Source organism: Alosa pseudoharengus, unplaced genomic scaffold (assembly GCF_046254945.1).
Source record: "Alosa pseudoharengus isolate Yale_2024_CS ecotype anadromous, Long Island Sound unplaced genomic scaffold, YU_APseudo_1.1 YU_APseudo_1.1_scf_1, whole genome shotgun sequence".
Classification (NCBI taxonomy): domain Eukaryota; kingdom Metazoa; phylum Chordata; class Actinopteri; order Clupeiformes; family Clupeidae; genus Alosa; species Alosa pseudoharengus.
The window spans coordinates 28,916,011-28,940,805 of NW_027468564.1; the positions used below are offsets into that span (position 1 = coordinate 28,916,011).

A 24,795-nucleotide genomic window follows, 5' to 3' on the forward strand; every position below is an offset into this window, starting at 1 on the left:
TGTTCCAAGTCATCATCAACTCACCTGTTGTCACTGAGGTTAAGTAAGTAGTAGTCTAAGTGTTTTAAACAGATGACTTGAATTGTCCCCTGCTGCTGCTGCACTAGGCCTACTCACGATTTGATTAGAACCGTAGGCTACACTTCCTTTCAAAGTACCGTTGAAAACGGCAGCAATCTTTTTTTTTTACTTTTCACTGAACGGAGCTGGGGGGGGGGGGGGGGCAGCATAGCTGTCAACATTGAGCTTTGAAAATAAGGGAGATTTCCCGGGTTTCTCACGCAGAATACGGGAAAATGTCAACATTCGTCCCCCAACGTTGAAAGGGTTGCAGTATTAGACGAAGCTGAAGTTGGCCGCACATTCAGAATGCGTGTAGTCAAGTTTCCGTTCCACCTTAAATATTGCAATTTTCTACCGACAGGGGGCAGTGCTGACTGCAAATACGCGATGACACTGGCATTTGCCTAGTAGCAGACGAACATAGGCTACTCCTCACAGACGAATAAAAGCCTTTTTTTCTGGTGACTCCATTGTCGACCAATCTTTAAGTAAATGATACATGCTTTCTGTCAAATAAATCGGTTCATATTGCACTTGTTTTGGGGGGGCTTTTCTGTTTCTTCTTTACATGAGCTATATTTCATATTTTACAATTTATGCACTAGATTTGATACCCATTGCTCACACATGATTTGCCGTGAGATATTACACCACATCCCGATACAACAGTCTCTGAGCTTTCATTTGACACCATGTATGGCCAATTTCGTCGTGAAAATTCACCCTTTTATTACAATTGAAATTCCATGAGCTGTTTTTCATATTCCACAATGTATGCACTAGACTTGATACCTATTGCCCACACAACATTTGCCGTGAAATATTACACCACATCCCGATACTACCGTCTCACAGCGTTCATATGACACCCAGCATGCCAAACTTCGTCGTGGAAAATTGCCATTTTTGTTACATTTAAATTACATGAACTATATTTCATATTCCACAGTATATGCACTAGATTTGATACCTATGGTCCATACATCATTTGCCGTGAAATATTACACCACATCCCGAGACTACAGTCTCTGAGCTTTCATATGACACCTTGCATGCCAAATTCCATCGTGGAAAATGGCCATTTTCCTTACATTTAAGTTACATGAGCTATATTTCATATTTTACAATTTATGCACTAGATTTGATACCCATTGCCCACACATCATTTGCCGTGAAAAATTACACCACATCCCGATACTACAGTCTCTGAGCTTTCGTTTGACACCATGCATGGCCAATTTCGTAGTGGAAAATGGGCCTATTTCATAGATTTAATTTACATGAGCTATATTTCATATTCCACAATTTATGCACTAGATTTGATACCTATTGCTCACACATCATTTGCCGTGAGATATTACACCACATCCCGATACTACAGTCTCTGAGCTTTCATTTGACACCATGCATGGCCAATTTTGTCGTGGAAATTTACCCTTTTATTACAATTGAAATTACATGATCTGTTTTTCATATTCCACAATGTATGCACTGGACTTGATACCTATTGCCCACACAACATTTGCCGTAAAATATTACACCACATCCCGATACTACCGTCTCACAGCGTTCATATGACACCCTGCATGCCAAACTTCGTCGTGGAAAATGGCCATTTTTCTTACATTTTAATTACATGAACTATATTTCATATTCCACAGTATATGCACTAGATTTGATACCTATGGCCCATACATAATTTGCCGTGAAATATTACACCACATCCCGAAACTACAGTCTCTGAGCTTTCATATGACACCTTGCATGCCAAATTCCATCGTGGAAAATGGCCATTTTCCTTACATTTAAGTTACATGAGCTATATTTCATATTTTACAATTTATGCACTAGATTTGATACCCATTGCCCACACATCATTTGCCGTGACAAATTACACCACATCCCGATACTACAGTCTCTGAGCTTTCATTTGACACCATGCATGGCCAATTTCGTAGTGGAAAATGGGCCTATTTCATAGATTTAATTTACATGAGCTATATTTCATATTCCACAATTTATGCACTAGATTTGATACCTATTGCTCACACATCATTTGCCGTGAGATATTACACCACATCCCGATACTACAGTCTCTGAGCTTTCATTTGACACCATGCATGGCCAATTTTGTCGTGGAAATTTACCCTTTTATTACAATTGAAATTACATGAGCTGTTTTTCATATTCCACAATGTATGCACTGGACTTGATACCTATTGCCCACACAACATTTGCCGTAAAATATTACACCACATCCCGATACTACCGTCTCACAGCGTTCATATGACACCCTGCATGCCAAACTTCATCGTGGAAAATGGCCATTTTTCTTACATTTTAATTACATGAACTATATTTCATATTCCACAGTATATGCACTAGATTTGATACCTATGGCCCATACATCATTTGCCGTGAAATATTACACCACATCCCGAAACTACAGTCTCTGAGCTTTCATATGACACCTTGCATGCCAAATTCCATCGTGGAAAATGGCCATTTTCCTTACATTTAAGTTACATGAGCTATATTTCATATTCCACAATTTATGCACTAGATTTGATACCTATTGCCCACACATCATTTGCCGTGAAATATTACACCACATCCCGATACTACAGTCTCTGAGCTTTCATTTGACACCATGCATGGGCAATTTTGTCGTGGAAATTTACCCTTTTATTACAATTGAAACTACATGAGCTGTTTTTCATATTCCACAAATGTATGCACTAGATTTGATGCCTATTGCCCAAATATCATTTGCCGTAAAATATTACACCACATCCCGATACTACCGTCTCCCAGCGTTCATATGACACCAAGCATGCCAAACTTCGTCGTGGAAAATGACCATTTTTCTTACATTTAAATTACATGAACTATATTTCATATTCCACAGTATATGCACTAGATTTGATACCTATGGTCCATACATCATTTGCCGTGAAATATTACACAACATCCCGAAACTACAGTCTCTGTGCTTTCATATGACACCTTGCATGCCAAATTCCATCGTGGAAAATGGCCCTTTTTCATAGATTTAATTTACATGAGCTATATTTCATATTTTACAATTTATGCACTAGATTTGATACCTATGGCCCATACATCATTTGCCGTGAAATATTACACCACATCCCGATACTACAGTCTCTGAGCTTTCATTTGACACCATGCATGGCCAATTTCGTCGTGGAAAATGGGCATATTTCATAGATTTAATTTACATGAGCTATATTTCATATTCCACAGTTTATGCACTAGATTTGATACCTATTGCCCACACATCATTTGCCGTGAAATATTACACCACATCCCGATACTACAGTCTCTGAGCTTTCATATGACACCCTGCATGCCAACTTTCGTTGTGGAAAATGGCCATATTTTATAGATTTACTTATTTCATATTTTACCATTTGTGCACTTGATTTGATGCCTATTGCCCAAACATCATTTGCCGTAAAATATTACACCACATCCCGAAACTACAGTCTCTGAGCTTTCATATGACACCCTGCATGCCAACTTTCGTCGTGGAAAATGGCCATATTTTATAGATTTACTTATTTCATATTTTACCATTTGTGCACTTGTTTTGATGCCTATTACCCAAACATCATTTGCCGTAAAATATTACACCACATCCCGAAACTACAGTCTCTGAGCTTTCATATGACACCCTGCATGCCAACTTTCGTCGTGGAAAATGGCCATATTTTATAGATTTACTTATTTCATATTTTACCATTTGTGCACTTGATTTGATGCCTATTGCCCAAACATCATTTGCCGTAAAATATTACGCCACATCCCGAAACTACAGTCTCTGAGCTTTCATATGACACCTTGCATGCCAAATTCCATCGTGGAAAATGGCCATTTTCCTTACATTTAAGTTACATGAGCTATATTTCAGAAAAAAAGAATAACTGCACAATGGATGTAATTACACGCTCCTCGTGATCATTGTCAGATTTCAACAGTTATGACTGACAGTAGAAGTGTGAAATAAGAGAGCAATTCTCATTTATGCTATACATGAGCACACATAGAATTTGTGAGATTTTTTAAGTAGTGCAAAGTCTGTTGTATCTGGATGTGCTGTATGTCACGCCAAATAGGGATCAAATCTGCATAAATCGTAAAACATGAAATATAGCTCATAGAATTTCAATTGTAATGAAATGGGGATTTTCCATGACAAAATTGGCCATGCATGGTGGCAAATGAAAGCTGAGAGACTGTAGTATCGGGATATGGTGTAATTGATGTATGGGCAATAGGTATCAAATCTAGTGAATAAATTGTAAAATATGAAATATAGCTCATATAAATTACATGTATGAAAAATGGCCATTTTCCACGATAGAATTTGGCATGCAGGGTGTCATATGAAAGCTCAAAGACTGTATCGGGATGAGGTGTAATATTTCAGGGCAAATGATGTGTGGGCAATAGGTATTAAGTATGGTAAAATATGAAATATAGCTCATGTAAATTAAATCTATGAAATATGTCCATTTTCCACAACGAAATTGGCCATGCATGGTGTCATATAAAAGCTCAGAGACTGCAGTATCGGGATGTGGTGTAATATTTCACGGCAAATTATGTTTGGGCCATAGGTATCAAATCTAGTGCATAAATTGTGGAATATGAAATATAGCTCATGTAAATTAAATCTATGAAAAAGGGCCATTTTCCACGATGGAATTTGGCATGCAGGGTGTAGGAACGCTGTGAGACATTAGTATCGGGATAGGGTGTAATGTTTCACGGCAAATGATGTGTGGGCAATAGGCATCAAATCTAGTGCATCATTTGTCAAATATGAAATATAGCTCATGTAACTTAAATGTAAGGAAAATGGCCATTTTCCACGACGAAATTTGGCATGCAGGGTGTCATAGGAACGCTGTGAGATGGTAGTATCGGGATGTGGTGTAATATTTTACGGCAAATGATGTTTGGGCAATAGGCATCATATCTAGTGCATACATTTGTGGAATATGAAAAACAGCTCATGTAATTTCAATTGTAATAAAAGGGTGAATTTCCACGACGAAATTGGCCACGCATGGTGTCAAATGAAAGCTCAGAGACTGTAGTTTCGGGATGTGGTGTAATATTTCACGGCAAATGATGTGTGGGCAATAGGTATCAAATCTAGTGCATAAATTGTAAAATATGAAATATAGCTCATTTAACTTAAATGTAAGGAAAATGGCCATTTTCCACGATGGAATTTGGCATGCAAGGTGTCATATGAAAGCTCAGAGACTGTAGTTTCGGGATAGGGTGTAATATTTCACGGCAAATGATGTGTGGGCAATAGGCATCAAATCTAGTGCATAATTTGTCAAATATGAAATATAGCTCATGTAAATTAAATCTATGAAAAAGGGTCATTTTCCACGATGGAATTTGGCATGCAGGGTGTCATAGGAACGCTGTGAGACGGTAGTATCGGGATAGGGTGTAATATTTCACGGCAAATGATGTGTGGGCAATAGGCATCAAATCTAGTGCATAATTTGTCAAATATGAAATATAGCTCATGTAACTTAAATGTAAGGAAAATGGCCATTTTCCACGACGAAATTTGGCATGCAGGGTGTCATAGGAACGATGTGAGATGGTAGTATCGGGATGTGGTGTAATATTTTACGGCAAATTATGTTTGGGCAATAGGCATCAAATCTAGTGCATACATTTGTGGAATATGAAAAACAGCTCATGTAATTTCAATTGTAATAAAAGGGTGAATTTCCACGACGAAATTGGCCACGCATGGTGTCAAATGAAAGCTCAGAGACTGTAGTTTCGGGATGTGGTGTAATATTTCACGGCAAATGATGTGTGGGCAATAGGTATCAAATCTAGTGCATAAATTGTAAAATATGAAATATAGCTCATTTAACTTAAATGTAAGGAAAATGGCCATTTTCCACGATGGAATTTGGCATGCAAGGTGTCATATGAAAGCTCAGAGACTGTAGTTTCGGGATAGGGTGTAATATTTCACGGCAAATGATGTGTGGGCAATAGGCATCAAATCTAGTGCATAATTTGTCAAATATGAAATATAGCTCATGTAAATTAAATCTATGAAAAAGGGTCATTTTCCACGATGGAATTTGGCATGCAGGGTGTCATAGGAACGCTGTGAGACGGTAGTATCGGGATAGGGTGTAATATTTCACGGCAAATGATGTGTGGGCAATAGGCATCAAATCTAGTGCATAATTTGTCAAATATGAAATATAGCTCATGTAACTTAAATGTAAGGAAAATGGCCATTTTCCACGACGAAATTTGGCATGCAGGGTGTCATAGGAACGATGTGAGATGGTAGTATCGGGATGTGGTGTAATATTTTACGGCAAATGATGTTTGGGCAATAGGCATCAAATCTAGTCCATACATTTGTGGAATATGAAAAACAGCTCATGTAATTTCAATTGTAATAAAAGGGTAAATTTCCACCACGAAATTGGCCACGCATGGTGTCAAATGAAAGCTCAGAGACTGTAGTTTCGGGATGTGGTGTAATATTTCACGGCAAATGATGTGTGGGCAATAGGTATCAAATCTAGTGCATAAATTGTAAAATATGAAATATAGCTCATTTAACTTAAATGTAAGGAAAATGGCCATTTTCCACGATGGAATTTGGCATGCAAGGTGTCATATGAAAGCTCAGAGACTGTAGTTTCGGGATGTGGTGTAATATTTCACGGCAAATGATGTGTGGGCAATAGGTATCAAATCTAGTGCATAAATTGTAAAATATGAAATATAGCTCATTTAACTTAAATGTAAGGAAAATGGCCATTTTCCACGATGGAATTTGGCATGCAAGGTGTCATATGAAAGCTCAGAGACTGTAGTTTCGGGATGTGGTGTAATATTTCACGGCAAATGATGTATGGGCCATAGGTATCAAATCTAGTGCATATACTGTGGAATATGAAATATAGTTCATGTAATTAAAATGTAAGAAAAATGGCCATTTTCCACGACGAAGTTTGGCATGCAGGGTGGCATATGAAATCTGTGAGACGGTAGTATCGGGATGTGGTGTAATATTTTACGGCAAATGTTGTGTGGGCAATAGGTATCAAGTCCAGTGCATACATTGTGGAATATGAAAAACAGCTCATGTAATTTCAATTGTAATAAAAGGGTGAATTTCCACGACGAAATTGGCCATGCATTGTGTCAAATGAAAGCTCAGAGACTGTAGTTTCGGGATGTGGTGTAATATTTCACGGCAAATGATGTGTGGGCAATAGGCATCAAATCAAGTGCACAAATGGTAATATATGAAATATAGCTCATGTAAAGTAAATCTATAAAATATGGCCATTTTCCACAACGAAATTTGGCATGCAGGGTGTCATATGAAAGCTCAGAGACTGCAGTATCGAGATGTGGTGTAATATTTCACGGCAAATGATGTATGGGCTATAGGTATCAAATCTAGTGCATAAATTGTGGAATATGAAATATAGCTCATGTAAATTAAATCTATGAAATATGGCCATTTTCCACGACGAAATTGGCCATGCATGGTGTCAAATGAAAGCACAGAGACTGTAGTTTCGGGATGTGGTGTAATATTTCACGGCAAATGATGTATGGACCATAGGTATCATATCTAGTGCATATACTGTGGAATATGAAATATAGTCATTTAAATGTAACAAAATGGGCATTTTCCACGACGAAATTTGGCATGCTGGGTGTCATATGAACGCTGTGAGACGGTAGTATCGGGATGTGGTGTAATATCTCACGGCAAATCATGTGTGAGCAATGGGTATCAAATCTAGTGCATAAATTGTAAAATATGAAATATAGCTCATGTAAAGAAAGAACAGAAAAGCCCCCCCCAAAACAAGTGCAATATGAACCGATTTATTTGACAGAAAGCATGTTGTATAATTTACTTAAAGATTGGTCGACAATGGAGTCACCAGAAAAAAGGCTTTTATTCGTCTGTGAGGAGTAGCCTATGTTCGTCTGCTACTAGGCAAATGCCAGTGTCATCGCGTATTTGCAGTCAGCGCTGCCCCCTGTCGGTAGAAAATTGCAATATTTAAGGTGGAATCGAAACTTAACTACACCGCATTCTGAATGTGCGGCCAACTTCAGCTTCGTCAGTATTAGTCCGTTTTTTGCAAGCTCGTGTATTGGTCAGCTAAACAATACAACAAAGTAGCCTACTTTATTTACGCCTAACAGCCTATATTAATTTGGTCAACTTTATACAGCCCTAGCAAGGCTAACGTTTTGTAGCCTAATCGATTGCCTGTGCGCTGTCATTCTTCTGCGCAAACAAAATGTGTGCGTTCCAAGTAGCCTAGTGCGTAATTCTTCATAAAGTTGAACAAATGCATTTGGTTATTTTAAAGATTTCAGAGAGAAAATATAAATAGCCTGTCATGCAGTTTATGGGCTACAGTGCAGAGTTGGGAAGTTATGGTTGGCCAACTTGGAGTGAATATACAAACAGGGGGAATTCTTTCTCTACTCGTAGGTAGGCAGATACACACAGTGCGTGCGGCCGTACCACGCCGTCATCTTAAATAGTCACTGTCGCCTTCAAGGAAGCAAAAAGATGCTTAGAAAATATCTGTTTCGTTGGAAGGGCAAGGGTGTAGCAATAGGACAACAGTACAGAGACTGACAAGTCAGATGGTAGAGCTAATGTTATGAGATTGTTAAAATACGGGATATTTACGGGAAAATATTAAAACGGGAAGACAGCGGGAAAAAAGTTAAAATACGTGAGAAACCCGGAAAAAACGGGAGGGTTGACAGCTATGGGGGCCAGCAGGGTGGCCAAGCTTTGACCAGTGGTGGCCGTGGCCCCCCCAGGCCACCACGTAGCCTAGCTCCGCCCCTGTCTGGCTATGACCTTGTTCGGGTAAAGGCAATCAGAACATGTTTTAACATGGCAGCATCATGTTCAGAATATTGCCGTAATCAGATTAATATCAGCATGTTAATATCCATATAAATGTATAATCATCGATTGACAACAAAAAGATGATAACTTCTGTTCCCAGAACCCTAACGGAATTTTAATGAAACCAACTCAGAATATCTCACCAGAAAAGGGCATGATAACTGAATCCTACAATCTTCCTGAGCTTGTCAGGTTTGTTCCTCAGATATACAAATGCACATATCTATGATCAACAATTTACACAAATATGTTAAGCATTTATGACCAGTTCCATGTAATGTATTTTTGTTTTTATAACTCAGTTTATCGCCATTTTGTTTGCAGTGTTGGCACCTGGTCTCTAGTGGCAAGGTTCAGTCAGACGCCACAGAAAAACTTCACTGCAGAGTTTGAGGTTAAAGAGTATGGTGAGTGGGAGTGAGTAGTCTATGGAAGTCTATGGAGATGGGAGAATATGGAAACCTATTTGTCCATTCATGACATTTCAAGGGCATATATGTCATTCATGATTTCATTCAGATTGGCAGCCTGATGTAGTGTACTTTGCTTAGGTGTATATACAGCCCTGGAAAAAATTAAGAGAGCACTGCACATTTTTCTGATGTCATCCTATGGTTGCTGACTGACATTCGAATGAGTTGACGGCCATATTCAAATCTGCAGTGTTCTCTTAATTTTCATCATTTTGTTTTGTTGAGTATGGTGCTATTTGTAGGTAATTTTTGGATATTTTAAAACTCCGTAAAGCAAGACCTGTATCTACCGGTATTTCAAATTAATACACATGACATCAAGTTCTGAGCCTGTCTTGAACTGTGCCATTTCCACATTTCACATTTCCCCCCCCCCATAATTATTACTTTACTATTTTTCTTATGTATTATTCTGTTTGTAGTTCTACCAAGCTTTGAGATATTGTTGAAACCGAAGAAAAGCTTTTTTTATGTGGACGATAAGGAACTGAAGATTGATATTACATCAAGGTGAGAATTCAGCACTTACATGAGCAGCACGTAGCTCTGTACACGGATCATGACCATGATAGTAAGCTCACTCTGATAACACTACTTTGGACCCTTTTAAGGTATTTGTATGGCAAAGAAGTCACTGGAATGGCTTTTGTGATATTTGGAGTGATATCTGGTAATGACAAGAAGGCTCTACCACACTCAATCCAGAGAGTAGATGTGAGTCTCCTCAGAAATCATGAACACACACACACACACACACACACACACACATGCGCACACATGCACATACACACACACACAAAAGTCAATCAAAAAAATCAAAAATACATAATAATATAATACAATAATCTAATATGCTGTCTTCTGACAGATAAGAGATGGGACCGGTGTCGCCACTCTAACGAAAGAGCACATCACAGAAGTTTTCCCAAACATAAATGACGTCGTTGATTCATCAATCTATGTGCATGTCAGTGTGTTGACAGAAACAGGTATGTGCAGTCCATAGAACTGAAATGAAGAAGCACATGATTGCATCCAATGGTGTCAATCAGTCTTGAACAAAACACTTTTTGATGCTCTATCAACATGACATTTGTGTGAGCAGGTTTTTTTTTTATTGTCCTGTTTCTTATTCCATGGTGTCCTCTGTGAGATACATGCATTTAATGCATGCATACAGTGCAGCCGGAAAGTTTTCAGACGCTTTCAAGTTTTCCACATTTTGTTTTCAGAGTCATCTTAAAATGGATTCAATTCATTTTTTCTCATCAATCTACACACAATGTTCCAATAATCCACAAAAAAACAGATGTTTTGAGTGTTTTGTAAATTTATAAAACAATAAAAGACTGAAATAGCCCATTTACATAAGTATTCAGACCCTGTGTTATGATGCCTGCAATTGTGCTTTAAGGGATAGCACAGACACTCCTCAGGATGACAATTGCATTGACCATCACAGGTTTAAACATGTATTGAACAGGACAGAGCGGTGAAGCAGTGGTAATATCACGAGAAACTACAATTAATCTGACTAAGTTTAAAGGTGCTCTAAGGCCTAGTCCACTCGTACCAAACCGATCTTTTTTTCCTCCGTCTTCCCTGGAACCGTATTAAGAATATTTGCGTCCAAACGGATCCATCTCAACACGTTACTTCATATCCCAGGCCTATAGGTGGCACTGTTTCTTTACAGAAATTGACCAAAGTTTGCACTGTAGGCTATACAAACAGACAGAATAGGCTACGACGAAATGGCTAGTGCAAGGAAACCAGAATTGTTTGTGTGGACTGATGGTGAACTGTCAACTGTAATCAACTGTAAAACTAATAAACTTAATTTTTACGGTTTGTGAAGGGTGCAGTCCCGTTCTTTATTTGGCTAACGCAGGTAAAAATAATCTCCTTTACTTTCTTTGGTTGTAGGATAGTCTGCGATTCACATTAGTTTTGGTTATCACCGCAAGTGCAAAGGCTAGGCGTACTAGGTTATTCCGTCGCCACATTTATACTATTGCTATAATACCTTTGTTAGTAACAGTCGATACTTTTGCTTGCATCAAATCGCACATTCACATTTAGTGCGCATCTATAGGCTTAACATGAGTTCTAAGCGTCTTTGTATGCTCATATCTGACTTCACTATTCATTTATGTTGTAAGACATGTAAAATGAATGAATGACACCGGCACTACACACAAATTAATGTAAACTTACACCGCACTTCCCACTTCCCCTTCCCTCGCGTCACTAGCGAGAATGCATAAAAAAACACTGTGAAAAACAGTGTTCAGTCCACCAAGTCATAAGCTATTGGCGCTGCGCAGCACCAGTTGTGATATTTATCCTATGGAGTGTAATCGTAGGTAATGTCATGTATGAAAACTAGGCCTAGTATTGTTAGGCAGTAGCCTACTATAAGTGTCAAGTCCAGGGCAGCTGAGGTGTGGCGATGACATCGATACGCAAGTAGGATGTGCGGTTTTGCTGTCCAAACAAATTCAAAAGGGCTACGGTTTCAGATTTTTCCACTCTGGGACCAGGTTTCGGGCAGTGCGTTTACAGGATTCGTTTGGACGCTCGGCCAAGACGAAGCAAAGCCTCTGCGTTTAACCCAAAAAGTGTCTCCGTATGGACGGGCCCTAGGCCAGTGGTTTTTAAACTGGGGGGTTGATGTTGACATAGCCTACCTATGAGAGAAGACATTTTCTGCCTCTGTTTCCAATGCCCATCTTACAACATTTTGAAATCAAATTCTGCCGGTTAGAGAGAAGGGGTCGTGAGACTTACTTGGCCCATGTTTTTTGCGAGGGTCGCCAGACAAAAAGTTTAAGAACCACTGCTCTAAGCGATGCCACACGTTTTTTAGGCTAAAACATTTTATGTCACTTACTGCAAACATCACCTAACCAACCGCTAGCTGTCTGTGTCCTGAATACACTGTAAAAAAACGTGATCTCTGTGGACAGTCCAGACTCCAAAAACGACAACAAAAACAACCTGGGCAAACCTAGCCCATAAAAACATAACGAACTGTTCCAGCAAATCACAGACGAGATGCGCGTTTAGGAGAGTTTCAATTGCACGGAAGCAGCACGGGAGGGATGGGGAGGAAGTAGCGAGCTAGCTCTCTGTTTTGTTTAAAAGTCAACAGAAGTGACGTTACCCAGCATCGTTTAGAGCACCTTTAAATGTAAATGGAATATTTCTGTCTTTTATTTGTTTTATACATTTACAAAACAACCAAAACACTTGTTTTTTGTGGTGTATTGGAGTATTGATGAGAATTGAAATGTTTTCAGTTGAATCCATTTTAAGATGAGTCTGAAACATAACCTGTCTGAACCATGTCTGAAAACTTTCAGGTTGCATATATGTGCACTATTATAAATACATATAATGCAAACCATCTGTTTGGTTCATTTTCAAAGGCAGTGAAATGGTGGAGGCAGAGAGAAGAGGCATTAAGATTGTGACGTCTCCCTACACCATTCACTTCTGGAGGACCCCTAAATACTTCAAGCCAGGGATGCCCTTTGATGTGACGGTATGTCCGCCTTAGTGATTTTACATTAGGACAGTGATTGGACATATATAATATATGGGCAATTCCATGCAAAGGTCATCCTTAACATGGGAAAAAGTTGTGCACACATAAATAGAATGTTTATTTAGGTCTATATTTTATTGTTTGTAACTGATCTGATTGAATTTGATGGAAAATTACACTCTTTTTACATCATAAATATGGTGTGCAACCATACAGAAACAACATTTTTCACATGGCAATATTATACATATTTAAAAAGGGAATGTGTGATGTAATAAATATGTGAATTTACAGGAGTGGAGACTTAATTTACCTCAAAGCCAATAAACGTCTGTTCTGGTGGCATGCCAGTTTCAACACATTTCACCTTAGTGTTTCCAACTGACATTTCAGAGGCTGGTCAAAACCACAGAAAGGCCAAACAAAACATAATATTAAAATACCTCCAGTGATCGACATAACCTATTTTCGTGTGGCCTAATAATGAAAATCTGAGCGATTAACTTGCCGTAATTGTCATACTGTTGTTGTACAGTAACTGGATTATCGTATAAACTGGTGAGGAAGACTGACTTTGCAGCTGGAGTTAACGTAGCAATCTCCTCCTGTTGCAGATGTGTTCAGACTGCCGTTTGCATCTGTTTAACACAGTGAAATGTGACGCTCTATTTTTTACAAAGGTTTACAACATGTGTCAGTAAGTGTCAGATCCTCTGCTAATACCCACAATAAACTAGATGTACCGCACAGTGGTACAAAATATGACCACCGCTTAGTCCTGCGCATTCTCAGAAGACTGTTAATCTCACAGAAGACTGAGATCTCACACGGAGCATGACGTTTATTGCCGGAAGGTAATGCCCTTTCCTTCGAGAGAAGCAGGGGGGGACAGTTGATAAGTGTTATTTTAGTCTTCTGTAATAAACTCTGGGTTCTCTAACTACGTTGTTGGTGCTTCATTTTATGTGTAGGGATTCTGAGCAAGCTACTGACAAGGTTTGATGCTGTTTTGAACAATATTACAATTATATAGCAATAAAAATGCTATTTGGGAAGCGTTTTGCTTTTGGCCCTTAGTTAATCCACTGTTTGCTATTTGGGGCTACAGTGTATACCAGAGCAAGCTCTGTAGTGGTTGATCAACGAGAAATACTGTCGTCAAATACTTATTATGACCGCCGCGCAGCGAAGCGGCGGTCATATAGGTTTAGTCAGATTTTTTTTTTCTTTTTCGCATGTCCAAATTTCCGTCAAGGATTCCCGGAACACTGAAAAACTGGGGTACACGAAACTTGGTGGGCATGTAACCCCACATGGATAGCATGGAACCATCGTTTTTCGTTTTGATCTGTAGCCCCCCCGCTGGACTGGACCCCCCCGAAAGGAGGGTAGGGCAGACACAGTTTTCTGTGAATATCTCGAGAACCGTAGGGTTTAGGAGGACCATTTTTTTTTTATGTTGATCTCAAGGGGCCATGTCAACCCATTCCATAACCACTCATTTCATGTATAGCGCCACCTAAACACAAAAAAGTAAAAATGAGGTGTTGTAATCGCAGTTACTGTATCTGTGACCTAACATAGTCAAAACTGCATGAAATTGGAAGTGTAGGATCATTATGACACCCTCTGAATGCACGCCAAGTTTTGTGGAATTCCGTTCATGGGGGGCCACAAAATAAATTAATTTATGTTACTATACACCAATTGGCCTGTAGGTGGCCGGAGACTGTTTTCTATGAATATCTCAAGAACCGTAGGGCCTAGGAGGTCCACCTTTTTTTTCTATGTTGGTCTTAAGGGGGCATGTCAACCCATCCCATTACCACTTATTTCATGTATAGCGCCACCTAGTTAAAAATTAAATAGCAAAAAATTAGGTGTTTTCATCACAATATCTCTGGCTGACATGGTCAAAACTGCACGAAACTGACACCCTCCGAATGCATGCCAAGTTTTGTGAACTTTCGTTCATGGGGGGCCTTACAATAAAAAAATGTATGTGTACATTTAGTGACCGTACACCAACAAGGATTCCCGAGACACTGAAAGACCGGGGTACACGAAACTTGGTGGACTGGACCCCCCGAAAGGAGGATAGGGCAGACACAGTTTCCTGTGAATATCTTGAGAACCGTAGGGCCTAGGATGACCAATTTTTCCGTATGTTTGCCTCCAGGGGTCATGTTAACCCATTCCATGTGCACACATGTGCATAAACAGATACACACGCACACACATACATTCACAGTAATCATACGTATGACACATACTCACACAGTAGACATATGCACGCATGCATGCACATGCACAAACACACATACGCAGGCAAACACACAAGCACGCACACACCCACACACCCACACACATAAACATAAACGTGTACTACACGCACACATGCACACAATTCAAGAATTACTCAGAATTATGAACAGGCAAAATGGGGGTGGGGTTGTATAAAATGAATTTTACAAGTGAAATCTATGAACTAATCATGTTTTGCTACTTGTTGTCTAGCAGATGAGAATTGAGTGTGGATAATGCAATTTAGTGAGACAGTTAGAATCATATAGGCCTTTCAGTGTGATTTATTTTTGTGGAAAAAATGTGCTGGACTGGGCGGCGGTCATATTTTGTACCGCTCTGCGGTACATCTAGTTTGATGCGTTTTGATGCAGAAAAACACCCTTGGGTCAATTTTCGCTGGAATTACACTTAGAAATACATTTATGATGAAAATGCACCATTGAGATCAATATGTTTTGTATAGCATTGACGTAAAAGAGAATACCTGAGCAGGATGGGGATATCCTTTTCAATTTCAGTGATTCTGTGATTTCAGTGGCACCTGTACTCTATACAAAACATATTGATCTCAATGGTGCTGATGGTGGAAATTCAATGGTGGAAATGCTGAAGGAATTTCTCTTCTGTTCATTGCTTTTTGTGACAGTGTTTCTACTTATCTTAATAAGGAAAACAAATTAAGAGCCAATGTGGAGTACAAATATGTGTTCTGAAGGCTTAAACAGAGTCCAGCCAAAAACTCCAATACAATTTTGATCAACTTTGAGGGACAGCTATGACCATGCAGGATCATCCAGACGAAATGTGATGATTTTGCTACATACTATTGCTATTTGTGTACCAGCATGCGAATTTTAAGCCTCCTACATGGTTTAGTTTTTGAGCTATGGTTTTGTGAACTTCGTCAAAACAAAGAGGCTGAACAAAATCGACACCCCCCTCACCCTGTGAAACTGGCTGTAACTTGGAAAGTATTGATCTTACATAAAAGTTATTTTACAGTGTGTCTCCTGGGTAACATAGGTACACCCTGTACATTTTCCAGAATTTCAAAAACAGCTTGTACATTTTCTAAAAATAAAACTGACAAATTGTGTACACCTGTTCATACTTTCTAGCAATTGGTAGCACTCCCGCACAAGAAGTCCTAATAGCCAACAATTTTTGTCCAAAAAAAATAGCCAATGCCATGCGAAATACATCAACGTAAAGTAAAATTTCCAGAATTCTGCCTCTGCTATACTCTCATCAAATTGGAACCTCCCAACTCATGCCAACAGCAGTTGAAAACCTGACAAAGATCTGCATAATTGTATATGTTTGCACTTGTTTGTGTCCTTGCAGGTCTTTTTGAGTGATCCAGATGGCTTCCCTGCAGATGGGATACATTTAGCTGTCACTATGGAGGATCAGAAGCAGGAAATGGAAACTCCCAAAAGTGGCATCGCTAGATTTACCATAAACACAAAAGCCACAGCAACATTTCTACTAATTACGGTAACTCTTCCAATACCATAACTGTCAAATGGAATAGTTGTTAAATAACTTTCTGTACTCTCTCACACACTCTGCACTTTCTCTCTCTGTCATTCAATCCATTTTCAGGCAACGATCAAACTCCCTCATTTTAAAGACAAACAGGCAGTCATGTGGGCATATCCTTATCGAACCAAGGCTATGTCCGGGAACTATCTACACATTGATGTCCCTGCTGGACAAAAGAGTATAGGAGACCAGCTCAAGATCAACTTTGTCCCAAAAATCAGTTCTTCTCAACATGAACTTGATGTCACCTGTCTGGTGAGACAACAATCTGCAAATATCATGTCTATGTCTACATCTGTTGACTTTGCCTGATTTCAAAAATCCGCCTCTGGTTTGAATACGTTTAGGGTGTGACCAGTCCAAAATCACTATCTTAACGGTGTAATACGTTTGCCAGACGCCAGACACATTGTTGAAAAGGGTTGTTCTTATGTTTCTTATTCAGGCATGGGTGTGTTTTGGGTGTAACATCCATTAAACCAATGAGAATGACACCAGGATTTCACTAAACCTTCCTTTACTAAAACCTGTGTGTGACTAGCAGAGTATGGCCTACATGCATCTGCACTCACCTATTATTTGAACTCATAGGAAATGTGAAACTAACTTCACCGTGGTCTCATAGGCAACAACAAAACCGTTGTACACAGTTACTTACTTTCACTATTGACTGACAAGGGGTTACAATAGAAAACATAGCCTGAAGAAAGCAACACAGCCCAATAATGTTCGAATGACTGACATTTGGGTGTAAGATAGGAACAAGACTTGCATCACGGTTGGCACCACGTTGCGCCAGGTGTAAGATAGAGCCCATCATGTGGAACTTAGGTACAATAAGAGGAGGTCTTAGACAAGAGGGGAGCTAATTATCAGGAGTTGAGTCTGTAAGAAAAACGGAGGTCTTCCAAAAATGTAATAAATTAATCCTTTATTCCAATCAAAATGTAATAAAAAGAGTAATCCTATATTCCAATCACAAGCAGTAATAAGGTTCCCAATAAACCTTTCAAAACACCGGCATCAAAATGAATTCCCAAATAATGGAAAGCAAGAACTTTCCCTCTGTTGCATGCACGCTATTTGTTTATCCAGCACTGGCGTTGCAAATAATAATGTCCTCAGACAAGGTAGAATATGTTGCACGATTTCTGAAAGTATCGATGTATTGCGACATCAGATGCAAGTCAATTTTGTAGTTTCTTATGTCTCATTCCATTGAACTACAGATCCGCTACCCGATCTGGGGGTCGTTTCTAGAAAAGTTAGCAACGACGTTGCTCAACCACCATGGTACGACGCAACTTGCGATCAAACGACGACACTGTTACACCTGTTTCCAGAAAACATCGTACCTGTGTCGCAATTCGCTACCTCCGACGTTCGAACATCATAGTTCCAACAACGTTGTTGATGATGCAGCGATACATATCATTGGTGGAAACAGTGACAACGTGTAATACCCCACCCCCTAGAAATGTTCTGTCACGGCCTATGTCGACATGTTTCTAATCTAAACCGAGTGATTAATGCTGCTATTGTCATTGCCATCAGCCAAAACCTAAACCTATTGCAAGTGTGGCAAGTGGTAGGTTAGCTCACTAATAGTAATGTCGACTACGCCATCTGAGGCCCTGCCCCTCAGAATATTCAAATCAAATCAGTTGGACTATAACTTGGTATATGAAGCCCAACCAGGCAACACAGGTTCGTGGTCACAGAAAACCAGAGGCGTGGTTCCAAAAATAAACTGTCTTTATTACAAATATTAAAAACATATAGGGAGTGAGTTCTCTCCAGACAGTCAGACCTTTTGCCACTAAGGCACTGACACAAACGGCCTACAAGGCCTGGACACACATGACACACACACATACATACACCAGAGTGTGATCATTAGAGTACTGGCTGAGGAGGGATGGGAGGAGCCAGGAACAGGGCTGGAGCTTACCCAGGGCTGGAGAGTATATCAGAGGGAGGGTCTGCAGACACACCACACGTGAACATGTCAATAGTAAAATTCTCGAATGCACCACAGCAAGAAAGGTGAAGGGACGCCACCCCAGTTGGCCTGCAGCTCCGGTCCGGCAAAAGAGGAAAATCAAAGGACGAGCCAATACTCCCAATACAAACACTGCACAGTATATGCACTCACAAAGGTGTCGTGAACATCGTATTTTATACAATAGAGCTATGGCCTAATGCTGGACGAGAGCGTCCGGTATACAGTTATTCTCCCGTGTGTAAGTTAAAATGTATACAAACATACAATGAACAAAACATGTAAAATCGACCATCACAACTTAGGTAAAAAAACAAAACAGCAGCGTTCGGAAACCCGGACCAAAGTAGCCTTGATGTTGCCGCTCCTTGTGTTACCACCAAGCTCGATCAGGTTGGTTATGTGGCCCATGTTCTGCGACCGACAGCAGTCCAGGAATGTCACTGGTAGCATGCACAGCAGGCAGGAGGCCAAAAGAGCACAAGGGATCCCGCGGTGAAGGCAGGAGTCAGGTGGACAAACAACAGTATGCAGCTATGACGTCAGCTTTCAAATTAAAAGCTGAAGTTAATATAGCCATTACTATATGCTGATTGGCTCACCTCCGAATGCCAAGAGCCACTTGCGATGGCACTCCTGACCTAGACAAGGGGCGTGGACCTTGTCCTGTTACACAAGCATATAAAACAGTTAACTTAAGCAGACCAATATGAGTCATTAGTTGTGTTAAATATCTGTGTTGGAAAAAATATATAGCCTGGACAAATATCTGGGTATCCCATAGATTATCAACTGTCTCGTGGCTTAACGGCAGCGCGTTGGTGCACTGCGCACTCGGCCGGAGTTCGCATCCTATCTCTTCTTTTCATCTCTGAGTAAGAGTAGGCCTACGAGACACAACAATAGGTTTTGACCATACATATTTATGTATATAGTTACTCTACATCGAGAGACCATAGGTACAATACATCAGTCAAAAACAATTGAATCTACGTGTCACACAGTTCACCTGCAGGTAGCGAGAAGCAAGAGGACAATCTCACATCATAAGAAAATCGAACCTACAACGTTTGGATAACAAGTCTTCTGCTCTAGCCACTACACCATTTATCACTGCTGTTTTAAGAGTCTGTGAAGATTATAATACTAAAAGCAAGGCAATACTCGAATTAACATAAATAGTAAGAATGAGCCAAGTAGGGGAGTCAGTGTCTTAATCAAAATTAAGGTACAGGATAGATCAATCATTGAGTCACGAGATAAACATCCACTTCGCAATTTTTGGTTAGGCGGTTGTGATTTTTGGTTAGGCGCTCCGAACACCAACAGGAACTACCAAGAAACGACACAAAGTGCGACTGCCTAGGGGCAGTAGTTCAAACGACCAAACTTTGCGTCCTTGTTTGCGATTGAGAGTTCGAACTACCCTTTCTAGAAACACCAAATCCAAGAACGATGGAGCGTACTACCAAGGTGGCGACGCAAGTTAGCAAACGACGCTTTCTAGAAACGACCCCCTGGCAAACTTACATAGTGCGGTTATAGCCCATAGAGGGCCGCCAAGCGAATGCAGAAGCGCCGTTCACCCTGTTACAAGTTGATGAACGACTGAAACGATTTTGGAAACATTATTTTAAAGTACAAAAAACTTTTTGGTGTTGCTTTAATGGATATACATGCCCTCTTACTAGGGGCCGGCAGCATTCTCTGTTTTTCGGAACTCCCTCCTGTACCGATTGGTTAAGCAATATTGACCGAGACTCCCACTTACTATCGACTCCACCTACTTCCTGAGATGGCGTCCCCTTGCCCAAATATGGTCTCTGGTACTTGACTTCTGCCAACTAATTGGCAGGGCCATCTTGGCAATTAGCCCTTTTGTCTCTAGGCATGCAGTGGAATTCTTTTTAACAACAAATGTAAGAACACCTTTTTTTCTGTATTTGCATGGCAATCCTTCCTAACAATGGTTGAGTTCATGAGATTCTGATGGCTCATCTAAATTAGTCTGGATCTCCTCCTGACCCATTCTTATAATTGATAGCCGTTGTTTACCTTCTTTGTCGAGGAGACGACCCTGGCTGCAGAGAACAAAGAAACTACAGGCAATATTCAAAGCGAGAACCATTTTGGAATAACTCATATATTGTTTGGCAGAATACTAATTCTTAGAAGTCAAAATATCAATGTTACATTGAATAGGCTAATCAAAGACATCCCATTCCATATTTTGATCTTGTTGTTTTCTTACAGTTTTTTCTGAATGCTTAAACACAACCGCGATTCTTATAGCACAATTTCTAAAGCTATTAATACTTATAGCTAAATCACTCACTGAGTTCGCAAAACTAAAAGCACAAACACTGCTTTGCACTCAGTTTGCAGTTTGCAACACACACTTTGCACAACTGTAGGCACAATTCACTGCACAGCACTCTTTTTGCGGAACTGTAAACACAACTTATGCTTTACACTCAATTTACAAATGATCAACACACTCCTAGCAAATCTATACACATGTATGGCTATTATTATGACCGCCGCGCAGCGATAGGTTTAGTCAGATTTTTTTTTTTTTTTTCGCATTGCCAAATTACCGTCAAGGATTCCCGGGACACTGAAAGACCGGGGTACACGAAACTTGGTGGGCATGTATTCCCACATGGATAGCATGGAACCATCGTTTTTTGTTTTGATCTGTAGCCCCCCCGCTGGACTGGACCCCCCGAAAGGAGGGTAGGGCAAACACAGTTTTCTGTGAATATCTCAAGAACCGTAGGGTTTAGGAGGACCATTTTTTTTCGTATGTTGATCTTAAGGGGCCATGTCAACCCATTCCATAACCACTCATTTCATGTATAGCGCCACCTAGTTAAATACAAAAAAAGTAAAAATGAGGTGTTGTAATCGCAGGTATCTGTGACCTAACATGGTCAAAACTGCACGAAATTGGAAGTACAGGATCATTATGACACCTTCTGAATGCACGCCAAGTTTCGTGGAATTCCGTTCATAGGGGGCCATACAATAAATTAATTTATGTTACTCTACACCAACTGGCCTGTAGGTGGCCGGACACAGTTTTCTGTGAATATCTCGAGAACTGTAGGGCCTATGAGGACCATCTTTTTTTGTATGTTGGTCTTAAGGGGCCATGTCAACCCATCCCATTACCGCTTATTTCATGTATAGCGCCACCTAGTTAAAAATTAAACAGCAAAAAATTAGATGTTTTAATCACAATATCTCTGGCTGACATGGTCAAAACTGCACGAAATTGAAAGTGTAAGATCATTATGACACCCTCCGAATGCAGTTTCGTGGACTTTCGTTCATGGGGGGCCATACAATAAATTTATTTATGTGTACCTTTAGTGACCGTACACCAACAGCGTTTTCTGTGAATATCTTGAGAACCATAGGGCCTAGGATGACCAATTTTTTGCGTATGTTTGCCTCCAGGGGTCATGTAAACCCATTCCATATGCACACATGTGCATAAACAGATACACACGCACACACATACATTCACAGTAATCATACGTATGACACATACTTACACAGTAGACATATATACGCATGCATGCACATGCACACACACAGGCACATACACAGGCAAACACACAAGCACATGCATGCACACACACCCACCCACACACACATAAACATAAACATGTACACGCACACATGCACACAATTCAAGAATCTCTCAGAATTATGAACAGGCAAAATGGGGGTGGGGTTGTATAAAATGTATTTTACATGTGAAATCTATGAACTAATCATGTTTTGGTACTTGTTGTCTAGCAGATACCAGTGAGAATTGAGTGTGCATAATGTAATTCAGTGAGACAGTTAGAATCATATATGCCTTTCAGTGTTACTTATTTCTGTGGAAAACATGTGCTGGACTGGGCGGCGGTCATATTTTGTACCGCTCTGCGGTACATCTAGTTTTCACTATTTTGCTAACTCTCTGGCACACTTTGTGAAAACTGTTTTAGATAATTAGTTCACTTTGCAATCAGCCTAAGCAGCCTAAGCCTATAAATAAGCCACAGGTAAGGTACAATGGAGGGAGCGGGAAGAGTGAGAAGAGTAAGAATTAGAGGAGGCTGAAGAATAGGATGTGGAGGTGAAGAAGTAGGAGGAAGAAGAGGAGGAAGAGGATGCAGAGGTGAAGAAGTGAGAGGGAGAGGATGACAATGACAAGGAGGTGAAGTTAGAGGAAGAGGACAAGGAGGAGCAAGAGGAGGATAAGGAGGGGGAAGAGGTAGGGTAAGAAGAGAAAGAAATAGCAAAAAAATCAGTCTACATGTGGGGATATTGTCATGTCAGGCCTGGATACGGCATTCCAGAATATATTTTCCATGGTGCCTTGGACTAGGACATTGCATGTGATGTAGACCAAATTTTGAGAGAGAGGACCCGATGTAGACTGATTTGTTTTGTCTCAGTGAAATTGCTATTTTGTGTTTTGACTTGGAAAAACACACTTGTGTTTGTTTTGATGTGTGTAAGTAAACACCAATACTTCTAGTTTGAAACCCTGTATGTTTACAGAACTATGACAAAAGCATGACCTCAAACTGACATACAGTAGTCTACCTTGTGCACAGAGAAAGCAAAAGCCAGATGTGTTTTTCATTCATACCATCAGTGTGTAGTTGGCACATTGTGTGCTTATTATTGTGATGGCTTGTGTTTACTGTGTGATACAAAAACACCATTTTTACCAAGGTGTGAAGAGTTAAGCAAGGTGTGTTAGCTTTTGCAAGAGAACTTCAATGTTTTGCTGATTGGGTGAAAGGTTTTGTGTGTAGAGTTTTGCAAAAAAAGCCATAGTTACAAAAAATGTGCTTAAGCAATCAGAAAAAACTGTAATATTTCTGTTCCCAACAGATCTTGAGCAGAGGACAAATTGTTGAAGCCAAACGGATCAAAAGACAGGGCAATATTATATTGTTTGTGTCCTTACCAGTGACCAAGGACATGGTCCCCTCATTCCGTATCGTGGCGTACTATCACATAGGCTCATCTGAGGTGGTGTCTGATTCAGTCTGGGTGGACGTGAAGGACACCTGCATGGGAAAGGTTTGTGTAATATGTCTGAGATATGTTTTTGGAAGTCCTATGCAGGATCAATTTTTTTGTATAACTAGTAATTAATGGCACAATTAATATATAACTTGCAGAAATGCATTGCAAAATGTATTCCAGTAATTACTCCCAGGTTATTGTCTAGGTCTAGGTTTTATAATAGTCCAACCCCTTTTCTATTAATTTCTTTTCTCACAGCTCGAGATAAAAGCAATTGTTAAAAAACAATTTGAACCTAAAGGGAAACTTGAACTACACATTTCTGGAGACTCTGGGGCTACAGTGGGTCTGGTGGCCGTGGATAAGGGAGTCTACGTCCTCAACAACAAGCACAGACTCACCCAGAGCAAGGTGTGGATATTCTGATATCAAAATGAGTATTAGCATATCATCAGGGGCCATAGTGGTGTAGTATTTATTGGCAAGGGCAAGTATCCTTGGCTCTTGCTTGACACGGGGGGGGGGGGGGGGGATCAGTTCATCATGTTCTTCTTTGTGTGGTCTTGGAAAATGTTCATATGGAACTATGTTTGAGTAAAAGTCAGCATTGCAAAGTCCTGAGACCATGGATTTATTACCTAGTCACTGTCTGCATTCAAACAGATCTGGGACACTGTCGAGAAACTTGACGCTGCCTGCACTGCTGGCAGTGGTAAAGACAGTATGGGGGTTTTCTATGATGCCGGACTGATGTTTGAGTCCAGCACCGCAGGAGGAACGGCAGACAGGGAAGGTAACGGAACATAGTCAGGAACAATAACAGCAT

The 24,795-nt window shown here is 40.0% G+C and overlaps 1 pseudogene; it reads left to right on the forward strand.

Annotated features, from left to right (window-relative positions):
* Window positions 1-24,795, forward strand: part of LOC143118168 (complement C3-like) — a 122,393-nt pseudogene that overhangs the window by 7,262 nt on the left and 90,336 nt on the right.